We start from the raw sequence: 14385 nt of genomic DNA, 5'->3' as shown, positions 1-14385 counted from the left end.
TTTTGTCTCTGGACCACCTTACACTCTTAAAAATTATTGAGATACTCAAAGAACCTGTGTTTATGTGGGTTATACCTATGAATAGTTACCATATTAGAATTAAAAAGAGAACTTGACAAATGTGTGGCGACAGAAGGAGATTTGACTTCGGGTGGTGAACACACAATGCAATATACAGATGATGTATTACTGAATTATACACTTGAACCCTATATAACTTTATTAACCAATGTCACCCCAATAAATTCAATGAAAAGAGAAATTTTAAAAATTTATTAGTTAAAAAATAATAAACCTAAATGTGTGTTAACATAAATTACATATTTCTATGAAAAATAACTATATTGTTCAATATAAAAAAATTTTAGTGAGAAGAATGGCATTGCTTTCCATTTTGGATAGCTCTTTAATATCTGGCTTAATAGAAGATAGCTATGTTCTCTATAGTTGAAGTAGATGAAGAAAATAGGAGGACTTAGGAGGAGAATTTAATAGTCTTTTCGGGTAAGTGCAAATATTCCTCTCTGACACTACAGAAAATTTGACAAGTGGTAGTTTCTTAAAGGTTAGTTGTAATAAGGAATCTAAAATCATATCAAAGAACATTTTGTATTTTGCTTTTTTACACACACACACACACACACACACACACACCTATCTATCCATTGGTCTATCTTGCACTTTGAATGGATCTTTTATCCATGCATCATTTTGTAATGTCCTGCATTAATCATTTGGAAAATATTTGTTTATTGTATCATGTAGATCTTCCCTATGTTGACATATCTTATACAATGTCAAAAAGTCACATTCATTAACAGTCTCACGAGAAAAATCTTTAAGCTGTCAAGCTCATGGTGGTGAACAGAAGTCTTCCAAATTTTAAAATTTTACTTGAAAGCTAAATTTTATTATTGGCAACAAATACTGTCAGCTGTTTTGCTTGCAGTGTTAGGCTCACTTTGTTCATTTTGAAGAAATATTTGTCAGTTCTCAAGTCAGAGTAACATTACTTTGTTAGTTGTTCTTTCAAGAAAAAATGGTGTTACATGAAAAATGCAGCTAGTTCTTCCACAACTATCTACTTTGGTATATAGCAGAAGTGCAGTGCATGTGTACTTCCCATTTCTTCACTCAAAATATTAGAAAGACATGTACACAAAAGTTGACATTTATAAAATTAATATTTTTTACTACTTAATCAAGAATATTCCCAAATCATTTACAAAAAAACTGGGAGTGTGCGGCAGGGAAGAATATAGTGATCCAATGACCACTCCTGCTAAGACAATGTCAACAGTTGACTATCACCATCAGTACAAATGTGAACCCAGTAGAAAAAAGACAAAGAACGTGTTGTGTTATTATGAAGATTGTTTTTAACCTTGAGAGCGCAAAAAGGTCTTGCAGACTTCCAGAAGTGTGGGGACCACCCTTTGAGAATTGCTGAATTAAAAGAGGGAAAAAATATGGGGGAAAAAAGGTCATATAATGGAAACGAATAGTTGAATTGAATAACTTTATTAAAATAGAGTACAGACTTCAAGTCATGAGATGAGAAAGACTGGTGGGATTTACCAGGTCAGGAGACAGAATTTTAAAGGGGCCTTGAAGGGGTTGATAGAAACTGTTTGAAGAAAGAAGGTCGGAAGAGAAAGGCTTGTTCAAAACGTACAAACGAAGAACTGACCAAGACTCTAACAAGATTGAGATCTTATGCGTATGAAAGGTAAAAAAGGGATAAAGCTAGGTTTTGTTTCATTATGGTCCTGTGTATATGAGGAGTGATAGGTAAATTCACATTTTTGTCAGCATTACCATTTAAAACTGTAAGGGAGGGATACCCTTCAGACTGATATGATGGTGGTGGGGGAGGTGGGGAGTTAGTGGTCAAGACTCCGAAAAGAAGTTTTATTGAAAATACATTTATGTTTCAGAATTTGTCTACAGATGAAAACCCACTAGAAAAAGGGTATGTCAGAGGAAAAAATAGTTTTGCCAATATATTTCTGATTATTTGAAAAGCCCGTGGAAATGTGTGGTGCTGAGAATATTCACACAGGTCTGAAACAATTCAAAGGATAATACTTTTGCTGAAAACACCTGTCTGATATATTGTCATTAGTATGTCATCCCCCAGCCTGGTGGGTACTGGGTCTCTTGAGCACAGCGAACCGTGATTGCCTCATTCTGGTGAGCGCCGCAAGGATTCCCTTCAGATTCTGTGTTGATTTCCGTGGCCTTTCGCAATTGCACTAAAGCGGGCTCTCTGCGCTTGCCGTAACATGGACTCTACCACTGCGCTCCGAGGGGGGACTTTGAGGTAGCGGAAGAGGGAGGGTGTGTGTTGGGAAAAGTCGGGCGCTCGGGAAGACGATTGTTTCACGGATCCGGTAACCAGCCTGTCCTTTTTCCCCTCCCCACTCCCCTTTTCCCCTGTCCCGACCCGGCTTCTTTGTGTCTCCGCGCGGCGGCAGGTGAGCGTCCAGCGCGCGGGCTCCCGGGCTTCGCGGCGCACCCCCCGTGTCTTTAGGGCGGGTGGCGGCGGCCGGCCGGGGAGGCGGCCTCGGGCACAGTAATGGCAGCGCTGTGAGCAGGGGAACGCGAGTGACAGCCGCCGCCGCCGCCGCCCACCTTCCTCGCCGGGGCCTCGTCCTTCATTCCTTCGGGCTGCCTCCCCTCCCCTTGTCCCCTGCCCCCTGTCCCGCTTCTGCAGAAGGTAACCCCGCTGAGGGTCGGGGAGCCGGGCTGCAGGCGCCCGGAAACTTCCCTTCCCGGTTGATGGGTGGCGGAGATAGGGCGGAGGAAAGGAGTTGGGGGCGACGAGGGGGGAGGGGAGAGGAGTGGCAGGGGGTTGGCCAGGGAAGATGGTGTCCCATAAGTGACCCTGGCTCCCCGGAGCGCTGACCCCTAAGCCCGGCCACCCCCTGGACTGAATCACGGGCCTCCCCAACCCGGCCTTGGCCGCCCCTCCCTCGGCCCCATTTTCCTCTGAAGGAGGCAAGGTGAGAGTGCGTCTACTCATCTGCTTATTTACGTGCTCACGGATACACAACTCTGTATTTGGGGGAGAGGGCATCAATCTCTTACATCCTTACCACGAGTATTTTCACTTTTGTTTTCGCAGACAGAGAAGATGGATAGCTATGGGGAAGAGTAGCCAACGTACATGCTAGACCTGTCTCAACACTTAGGGTCTGGTGAAATGAGATCCTTAGGCTCTCTTTGGAGCACTTACATGCTGGGGAGTCTGGACCATTCTCTACCACCCCACAAATACGTGCATGTGAATAAAACACCTGTGAATTGCAGACTGTTACTGTTAATAACAATCTGCAATTCATGGATTTTCCCCATGGATTACTGTTACCAGTTGAAGGGCAGTACTTTGGAAGTTTAAAATTTGAAAATAATAAGATATAAACTGTTAACATTCACTATGTACTGTGACTTTACAGTAGCAAAATCTTTGAACTAGGTCTGTTCAAACCAACATTCATAGTAAACTATAGGAAATAATCACTGTTATGACTGATTTTTAAAAACACTCAAAAGACTGTTCCCTGCCCTTCAGAATCTCACATTCCTTTCCAAGAACACATTGGTTATACTTTGCCTCTTTTGCCCAAATCCAGTGTTGGAAAACCCTTCCAAAAGAGTCACAGATGAAATAACATGTATACCCGTGTTTTGAATTATTATTCTTAAGTTTTTTTTCAGATGTTTATAAGTTGGGAGCACATTTCTGCAGTATGCATGTACATGGTGTGTGAAAAAACCTTTTTTATGTGTTTGAATGTTGATATGCATGTGAAATACTTTTACCTTACTCTCCAACCTCTCTGATGATTTTGTTTTATGAATGTGAAGATAAGTTTATCTATGTCTTTTATCTTCACCAGTCTATCACTAAATTAAATGTCGTAGACTTCTTTAAAGTCAGTTTTGCCTTATCTACTAGTTAAATATTAAGCACCTTTTTCTTATGCCTAGCATTATTGCAAGCATTAGAGCCTACAACAATGAACAAGACACGTGAAATTTCTGCACTCCTGGAGCTTCAATTTTGGTGATGTGGTGGAGGGAGAGGCAGACAATAATAAATAAAAATAATTTCAGAGAATCATAAATGTTATGAAGGAAATAAAATAGGGAGTCGTGATAGTGACTGGGAGAAGACTACTTCACTTGATGTGGTCAGGAAAGGCCTATCTGAGGTGACTTTGACCTGATATCTGAAAAATGAGAGGGATTTAGCCTTTGGCAATCTGAAGGAAGAGTGTTCCTGTCTGAGGAACAACAAATGGAAATGCCTAGAGGTGGTATCTAGCTTGGGTTCAGCAAACCAGAGAAAGCTTAGTGAAGGTGGGCCCTGTGTAAGATAAGAAGTGAGGTCACAGCTAGGGGCCATATCATGTGAAGTCTTATTGTCCAGAGGCCTTTGGCTTTTATTTTCAAAGTATGTTGGAAAGCTATTGGAATTTTTGTGAAACTGGGAGTGATAGGGCCCGACTTACACAGTCTGACTGGGGGGAGATTGAGTAAGAGGAAAAAGAGCAGGGAGACCAGTGAGAAGGCTTTGACAGGTTGAGTAGTTAGAGTATTAGAGACAAGTGAAAAAGGGTTTGAAATATATTTTGGAGATAGAGGTATTTATTGAACTTGTGGGTTGGATGAAAGTGCAGTTGATTGGGACAGGGTGAGGCCTGGGTTTTGGGCTTCAGCTGGAAAATGGTGATGCCATGTATTGAGATGAGGTAAGCAAGTTGTATGGGGATAGGGTAGAATTGAACATGTTAAGTAGGACTTATTAGATGTTCAGACAGAAGTGAGAAGTAGGCACTTGGATGTACAAGTCTGGAATTTAGTGGAGAGGTTAAGGAGTAATTCAACACATTTTTCAAGTACCAGCTGTGGACCAGGCAGTGGGGATATAGTAGTGAAAAAAATAGACAAAAATCTCTGCTTTCGTGGGACTTGAATTCTAGTGAGGAGAGAAAGAGAGATGGGGAGTCATCAGCATTTGTTGGGTTATTTATATTTTGAATAAAAACCACACATGATTCAAATTATAAAATGTTCGATGGGGTATAAAATGAAAATCTCCCTTATTTTCCACTCAACCAGTTTTGGTTGGATCCAGTGTTAGTGTTTTCTTTCATATCCTTCCAAAAATACATTTTGTGCATGTATAAGCAAATATGTATGTTTTCTTCCCCCCACTTTGAAAAATTAGTAGCGTACTTCACCTGCTTTGACACCTTATTACCTTTTAGAGCATTAAATAGTATTTAAAAGTTATGAAACAGGATGGATCTCCCTAAAGAAAGAATGTAGAAAGCTGAGGAGAAAGCTATGGGGCACTGCCCCCTTTGAGTTTTGATGTACAGATGTGCAGTTGTTTAAAGAGCTGTTGCTTTTTGTGAGACTTTTTATGAAAGTTTGCATTTTTGGGGGGGAGGGGTTCCCTCTTTTTCTTCCTGCTGTCTTTATATAATTGAAAAATGAGTATTGTTGAAAGGGTGTTTTCATTCATGTGCTATCAGTTAAATTCAAATAAATTGATGACAGGATCAGGCCTTGAATCATATTTTGAAGACTTCTGAATGGCTAATGTTAAATCTTGGAAAAACAAGTCAAAATTTGGAATGCTATCATGAGATTTACAACGAGTTATTGATACTTGAGATGTAAGATTGAATTCTCTCAGTAATCAGTTAATTGCAGTATCTGTTCAGAGTGATCTGTCTCTTTGAATGTAACAGTAGTGTTTCTATTACATTGCAGATGTTAGCATAATCCTTGTGTTACTATCTTTAATATATAGATTCATCCTATATTACTACTTTGATTTGGAAAGGCCTATTGGAGGTGGTAGAACAGTATACAGTTCCTTTGATTCTTACAAGTTTTGAAACAATGAGTAGTGTTAAGAGCATGATGTTAGCATTTGCAACAACTTTTGGAGTGCAGTTAAACCCTGTTGATTGAGTCACCTGGTGGAGGGGATATGGAGTATTTAAGTTTCTTTAAGCATTATTATTTTGAAGAATTAAAAATCCAGACACATATTATGTTCACTGAATTTAAAATACTTTCTGTATTGGTTGACATTTTGATTTTCAGCTGGCTGTCTTTAGCTGGATACTTTCTATATAAATTGATCTACCTTTTTTTTCTTTGATTGTTCTTGGTTTAATAACCATTTAGTTTAGTTGAGTTTGATTTTTGTGGTTATTTTTGTTATTGTTACCGCTCTCTTTTTTTTTTTTTTGCCTCAGATTAAAGTAAGCAGCTAGTTTCTATGTTGGAGAAATATAATCTTTGATAGAAAATAATAATACTTTGTGAAGCATTAGACATTATTACATATGAGACTACTGTATGAAATATGTGTAGTGAATTTGTTAAGCTTACTTAGGCTCTGTAAATGTACAGGTGTTAATGTCCTATTTGAAGATTTTAGTTATCCAAAGGATTTTCATTTACAAATGTTAACATTATAAATGACGTTACTGTTGTTATTTAATCATTAGGTTATAGTCTGATTGATTATATGTGTGTGTCAGAATTTTTCATCAGTCAGGCTAACAGTTTATCATTTTTATTTTTTATCAACTATAAACTTTTTGAAGGCAACATTTCTAGCACCTGGTACAGGCCTTGAATATAGTAAATACTCAATAAGTATTAACTCCATAACTTGTCTTATTCTAATGTTGGTTACTTTTCAAATAATGAAATGTTGAATTTATCCTGTATAAATATGACTTGAATTTCTCAACTTTTTTTTTTTTTAATTCAGTTAAAGGAGAGAAAGTACAGGATACTTCTTAAAAAAACCTTACAAAAACTTTGTTTTGAAATGTATTAGACTTAACAGAAAAGTAGCAAAACTGGTACAGAAAACTCAGGTATATCATTCACCCAGCTTTCCCTATTGTTAACTTACATGAACCGGAACATAATGATCAAATCCAGGAAATTCAACAATGGTACACTACTATTAACTAAACTAACTACAGACCTTATTTGAATCTCACCCGTTTTTCCACTAATGATCTTTTTCTGTTTTAGAATTCGGTCCAGCATCAGACATGGCATTTGGCTAAGTCTCCCTAGTCTCTTATCTGTGACAATCGTTTCTCATCTTTTATGACCTTAACAGTTGTGATGAGTATGATCAGTTACTTTGTAGAATGTCTCTCAATTTGAGTTTGTCTGATGTTTTCTCATTAGATTGAGGTTATGCATTTTTGGCAAAATACTACTGAAGTGATGTTGAGTCTTTCTCAGTGCATCATATCACAGGTTACAGGATGTCAGTATATCCTGTTAGAGATGATGTTAGCTCTCGTTTGGTTAAGGTCATATCTGTCAAATTTCTCTACTTGTAAAGATAACTGTTTTTCTCTTTGTAAGTACTAGCCATCTTGGGTAGATTATTTGAAACTATGCGGATACCCTATTCTCAAACTCTTGCAAACTCATTGCAGAATTCTTTGGTAGACAATTACAGAAAGGGTCACTTAATGATTTTATATTTTTCTCATTTCCTTCTACATTTATTAATTGAAATTCTTCTGTAAGGATGAACTGTCACCTTTCCACATTTATTTATTCAGTAATTCGTTTATATCAGTGTTGAGTTATAGATATTTGTTTTATTCTGTGGTTTATAATCTAAAACTATCATTTTATTGCTCAAGATCTAGCAATGGCCTTTAGGTTGGCTCTTGTATTTTCTCTGCTGCAGCCCTGGAATCAGTCGTTTCTCCAAGGAGCTCTGGTTCTTTTTAATAGAGAATGGTATTTAGGAGCCAAGATCTGGATGCTGTGTGTACTCAGTGTCACTGGGGTGTCATTGTTCATTGGCCCTCTCAGCGACAGAGCTAGAAATATATGTAGGTATCCTAACCCATGCATATATAAACATCTGTGTATTTCTATATCTTTTTATCTGTGCGTGTGCATAAAAGACCATGAGTTCATACTGATAACTATAATCAAATACTACAGAGTGTATACTAGCCATCCCCCTTTATTTGTAACTGGTATTTTCTGATAGTGAGAAATAGAGCATACTTTTCTAATAGTTATAATAATCCTGTAAGTAGTATGATGACACCAAAATAATGAATAAATGTGACAAAGAAGATTCCCAAATAGTCCTCAGCCTTGGAAAATTTAAGCTATGTCTCAAAATACTTATCTTTTATTTGGTCTATCTGAACCAAAAATAATGACATTTTGTCGTCATAGTTTTAAGTATTGTTTTGACTATTAAGCATCCATTTAAAGTTTTTTCGAGAGCACTTTGCACTGAGACTTAGATACTTTTGCATCAAAACTTTGTTGTCCATTTAAGTGCTTAGAATAAGGACAGTGCTTTTTTTTTTGTATTGTTTTTATTGTGGCAAAATATACATAACAAAAGTTACCATTCTAATGGTTTTTAAGTATACTGGCATTTATTGCATTCACAGTGTCCCCATCACCACTATCTATTTCCAATTTTTTTTTATTACCCCCAATAGAAACTGTAACCATTAAGCAATAACTCCCCATTTCCCCTCCTGCCAGCATCTGGTAACTTATAATTTATTTTTTGTCTTTATGAATGTGCCTATTTTAGATGCCTCATATAAGTAGGATGATAAAGTATTTTTCTTTTGTGTCTGGCTTATTTGATTTGACATAATATCTTCAAGGTTCATCCATGTTGTATGATGTATCAGAACTCTTATGTTTTGATGACTGAATAATATTCCATTTGTGTATGTACCACATTTTGCTTATCTATTCTGTTGATGGACACTTGTGTTGTTTCTACCTTTTGGCTGTTGTGAATAATGCTGCAACGAATACTGGAACACAAGCATCTTTTTCAGTCTCTGCTTTCAGTTCCTTTGGGTATATACCTAGGAGTGCAGTTGTTGGATGCATATGATAATTCTATATTTAGATTTTTGAAATCCAGCTAAACTCTTTTCAATAGTGGCTGCACTGTTTTACATTCTTGCCAGCAAGTTGCAAAGGTTCCAGTTCTTCACATTCTCTCTTATATTTTTTGTGTTTGTTTTTATAATAGCTATCTTACTGAGTGTGAAGTGGTATCATTGTGGTTTTGATTGCATTTCTCTAACATTTGTTGAGCATCTTTTCATGTGCTTATTGGCCATTTGTTTATTGTTGGAGAAATGTTTATTCAAGTCCTTTTAAGTTGAATATTGTTGAGGTATAGTTCTCTATATACTCTGGTTATTAATCTCATATCAGATATATAATTTGTAAATATTTTCTGCCATTCTGTGGGTTGTCCTTTTACTCTTTGTAGTGTCCTTTGATGTGTGACAGTTTTAAATTTTGATAAAGACCAATTTATATATGTTTTCTTTTGTTGCCTATGTTTTTGGCATCATAGTCAAGAAATCACTGCTAAATCCACTGTCATAAAGCTTTCCCCTGTGTTTTCTTCTAAGAATTTACAGTTTTAGCTCTTAAATATAGGTCTTAGATCCATTTTGCATTAATTTTTGTATATAGTGTAAGTAAGGACAGAGTATTTTGCATGGATTATTAGTAGATAGCTTAATGTTGGCACTTAAAGATAGATAGTGCCAAACTAGCTTGGAGTTTATTTCAGAGGGCTGAAAAAAGAGCAGTTATAAAGAAGAAAATCAAGGATGAAGGAAATTATATGGCCTTATGTGGAAAGTGATTGCATTTTTCTCTCTCTAAAACTGATAAACATTAAAATGAACTTATGAGAAAAATAGAGTTAAAAAAGCCTTTTAGTATGGGAATAAAGTATGAGAAAAAGTAAAGACATGAAGATTTCAGCAACAGTAGTTTTGTTCAGTAGCATGGATGGAAAAGTAAAATTACAGAAAAGAGTAGAAAATAATACTACCTCATCTTAGCAAACTTGAAATGTATTTATAAATAATGTGTCTTATACTATTTTTATGTTGTGCAGATGGGGAAAATGAAGCAGCAACTAGCCTAGGATCACATTGTCATTACCGAGCCAATTTGGAAGATTAGTTTCTTGACTCACAAACTTTTCATTTTGAGATCAGAATTTTTTTTTTTAAATGTTTTTACTTCTAGCAGAAACTTCCTCGGCTACCCTAACACATTCAGCTTTTTGGATGCAACTTGCCTTCAGCTAGAGAGCTGCACTATCATCCATCCATTTTCTCTGAGTCAACTCTAGTTTCTACAGTTGCAAATAATAAAAATGCAGTAGAGGGCAGTGAATAAGAGCTTTGTGGTAAAGCCAGATAGATCCGGGTTCAAATTCTGTGTTTGGTAGTTAGTAATTCTATGTATTTTACACTAATTTTCTAAATGCCAGTCTCACATCTTTAAAACAGGGAGAATAATAATAGCCATATTATGGATATTCTTGAGAATTAATGAGATAATGTATATAATGTAATATGTTTAGTTTCTAGAATATATGTGGTTAATAAAGGGTTGCTATTGTTTTTTTCACAGCTCTGTAATTATATGCTTTTATGATGATGGTAAAGTATTGGCAGAGTACATCCTACTCCGTGTCTCTCCCATGGGAAAATGAGTGTCATGTTGAATTAATTTTTATAACTTGCTTTATTGGGTTGTTTTTATTCTTTACCTTAAAGGACACTTAGTGACAGAATGGGACTATATGAAGTTATGTTGTCCATACCGAAAGCTGCTTTGGGATTTTAAATGAGGTAGTCAGCAAAGTTGATATGTATCTGCTATATCTGTATAATTTTTTTTTTTCTCCTGGGTCTGTGTCTTCTTTGGCTAGCAGTACCAGGACATAAGTGGGAATTAATACATTATTTAGAATCTGCCACATAGATTAATTTGTCCGAAGACCAATTGAGAAATAGTGATAAACTAAGTTGATAAGAATTGGAAGGCGAAGCAAGGGTTCTGTATATTTTTACAATGCAAAACCACTAGAAATTGGTTAGTGTGATCTCCTTCCTCTTTAAAAGCAATGTAACTCCATAACCAAGAAATGAAAAAAAAGAAAAATACTCAGATAAAGCAATGAAAATTACTACTAAACTTAGCATCTTAGCCTGTTTGTGAGAAAAGATTTAAATCCAAGGTTTATGTATATGTGACTTAATTTAGCTCTCGAAAGAATGGACTAACATACATTGGAAATCATTGGGTAGTGCAAAGGAAGAATGATTAAGTAGCTCTTTTTAATATTTGGATAGAAGATCAGGCCTAGGAAAAAATGTGCTCTTAATGTTTTGATTATTTGCGAAAGGGCTGGTTGGTTACAGCTTTGTCTAGCATGCATGCCAAGTGGGTTTGCCTACCCATGAGGGATTAAGACAAATTCAAGTTCTCAAACTCATCTGAGAAACATACGTGAGAACAATTGCTTTTTAAGGCTTGTTTGTTTCTTGAATTCCTTGCCTAGATTATTAAGAGAAAAAAAATGAGAAAGCAAGTGAAAAAAATATTAAACTTCAGGTCGATGAGAGTGATGTGAAAACTTGAAGTACAGTCTTACAACTCGGGAGAATCTCAAGTTTACTGAGATTCAAGAAGACAAATCTTCTGTTTTGGTCAAGTGGTTTTATTTTGGAAGTAGATACCTTTTACAACTTATTTATTGTACTATGATACATTCGCTATTCCTCACTGTCCCCTGCTTTTTTTTTTTAGACTTTCAGATTTTCTTCCTATATATTTTGCCAAATGCAATTGATGACAGACTGCTGTATTTCTCTTTACTGTTTTTCCTTCAGCTTTCTTTCTCTCTCCCTCTTCTCTCTTTCGCTCTCACTTACTCTCTCTTGAGAATGTATTATTAGAAATTTGTTAGTAGGAAAGTTATATGATAGAAATGACATTCGTGGAGTATTTAGAGCTCCATGGGTCAAACATATTGCAACAAAAAGCATTGTACCCCGACCTTCCAAATAACAAAAATATCTCTTGGCAATGTCTAATAAGTCATACATTTGATACAGTAAGATGAAAGTATTTAGATGCATATTCTTGGATCCTATTTTCATATGAAATTACGGTAGCATTTTGGGTCAATGTGCACCAGCAGCAGTTTTGGAAATGGAAAATATTGAAAGTTGTTAATGCTTTTTATTGGGTCAAATATTTTCTTTATTTTGTGTACTTAGAATATAACCTGCCCTAACCCACTGAATGTCATTTTAAAAAACTAATTATAGCATATTAACTTATCTGAAGTTAATTTAGGCCCAAGTATTATATCTTATTTGTAGTTTTTGGAGTGGCCATATTTTTATTGCAGGTAGTAATCAGTACTGAAATAAAAAGTTATCATTTGGTAATTTATTTATTTTAATAAAAAGAGAATCACAATCTTAAATGTTTAGCCATTTACATTATTGATTTGGATTAACTAAAATGTGGCACAACAAAACACTTCTCAGTGGTTAAGCTCATTAATGTTAAACACAGTTATTATACATTTTACTAAACTAGCTTACTAGTTTAATTATGCACCAACCTCAGTTCTTTACTTAAAATCGAATGCTTTGAGATTCTTTAACTGCTTTACCTGCTGAAATGTAATTATTCAAATCACTTCTTTGTATAAAAAATGTCTAAGTGAAGAACAGTATCACTTCAAATTAAAATCCATCTCATCTTGGCAAAGTTTTATCTTTTTTATTTCTGCTATTAGTAGTAACTTTGTTTTTACAAATGTTTCTGGTGGGAATTTTCTCAGGCTATTTTAACACATCATATTTAGGGGCAGTCCCATGTCATTTTGGTGCTCTCTTTCAACTTCAGAAACCAAACACTCACAGGAAAGTTAAGATTCCCAGAAGAAAGGAAAGAAGGTTAGTGACAGGTCAGCTTTTAATGTTCTGAGGAGTGAAGTATATGTAGTAAGGAGAAAAACTTAAGCAAAAGAAATTTTAGAACATTTCTATCAGAAATCTAGATAGTTTATCAACTTGATTTTCCCGATTGCTTCTTTATTCTCATCTACCATATTACCTACCTATTCCCTTAAAACTGATAACTGATGTTTAAAATCAGAATATTAGTATTTACTGAATTTTATTGGAAAAGTCTCTCAGTGGTAGGTTAAAATAGCAGGGTTTTTTATTAATAAAATGTGATATGTACTAAAGATTATAAGTTAAAGTATTTGAAGAATTTTAAGCAGAGGGTATAATATAATTAGGTTTATATTTTGAAAAGCTTATATTGGCCCAGTATATGGAATGTACCAAGGTGGCAAAAGGGGATACAGGCATGTCATTTAGGAGACTATGGCAATAGTTAGGTCAGAGATGGAGGTTCGGATTAGGGGGATGTCAGTGGGAATGGGAAGAAATGGATGGGTTCAGGAGATGGTTAGAAGATAGAGTTGACAGAACTGGTTGATTGATAGGATTGATTTATAGAAGAGAGTAAGAAATCAAGAATGATTAAAATTTCTAGCTTGAGTGGGGTGGATGATGATGTCATTACTGATATGTGAAATACTAGAAAAGGATGGACGTGTTGCATTTGAGGGGTCAGGTTTATTGAGGTATAACTTACACATAGTAAATTCACCTTAAAATATATATAGTTCTTTGAATTTTGTTAGCTTTTTTTTTTTGTTGGTATAACCACTACCACAGTCAAGATATAGAATAGTTTATCACCCCCAAAAGGCTCATGGCTCTGTGTAGTGACAACTAGTGACCTGATACATGTCCCTATATTTTTACTTTTTCCAGAGTGTCACAAATTGAATCGTATAATATGTAGCCTAATGAATCTGTCTTCTTCACTTAGCATTATGATTTTGAGACTCATCTATTGTCCATATATCGGTGATTTGTTTCATTTTATTGCCGAGTAGTGTGTGTACTGTTGTGTGAATGCACTACATTTTGTTTTTCTGTTCACTAGTTGATGGACATTTGGATTGTTTCCAGTTTTTGGTAGTTATGAATAAAGTTGCTCTAAGAAATTGTGTTAGGTTTCTTGTAAATACATGTCTTCATTTCTCATGTATAAATACAGAGAAATGGGATTGCTGGGTCACATGGAAGGTGTATGTTTAGTTTTAATAGAAACTGCTTACATGGTTATTTCATTTCAAATTTCCATCTGCAGCAAAGAGTTTCATTTGTTCCATGTCCTTATCAGCATTTGATACTGTCAGTTTTTTGAGCCATTCTAATATGTGTGTAGTGATATCTTACTGAGATTTTAATAGGCATTTCCCTGATGACTAATGATATTGGGCATCTTTTATGTGCTTATTTGCCATCAGTATTTCTGAACTATCTGGGTCTTTCGTTAGTTTGTTTGTAGGTTATCTTATTAGTGAGCTTTGTTTTATATATTCTGGGTACCAGTCCTGTCTGTGTGTGT

At 35.7% G+C, this 14385-nt stretch overlaps 1 protein-coding gene across 7 annotated transcripts in view; it reads left to right on the top strand.

The window, feature by feature from the left end:
* Positions 1-2312: 2312 nt before the first annotated feature.
* Positions 2313-14385, top strand: part of CUL2 (cullin 2) — a 93708-nt gene continuing 81635 nt past the window's right edge. For 2 of the 7 annotated variants that reach the window (XM_039839778.1, XM_039839783.1), the window contains exon 1: positions 2343-2477. The gene's annotated coding sequence lies outside the window, so the exon portion shown is untranslated. Of the gene's footprint in view, positions 2478-2540; positions 2720-2871; positions 3006-14385 lie in introns of those variants that run through there. The other 5 variants (XM_039839779.1, XM_039839782.1, XM_039839776.1 and 2 more) reach the window with 5 other exon arrangements.

Source organism: Pteropus medius, unplaced genomic scaffold (genome assembly GCF_902729225.1).
Source record: "Pteropus medius unplaced genomic scaffold, Ma_sr-lr_union100, whole genome shotgun sequence".
NCBI classification, from domain to species: domain Eukaryota; kingdom Metazoa; phylum Chordata; class Mammalia; order Chiroptera; family Pteropodidae; genus Pteropus; species Pteropus medius.
This window is presented reverse-complemented; position numbering and strand designations above follow the sequence as displayed.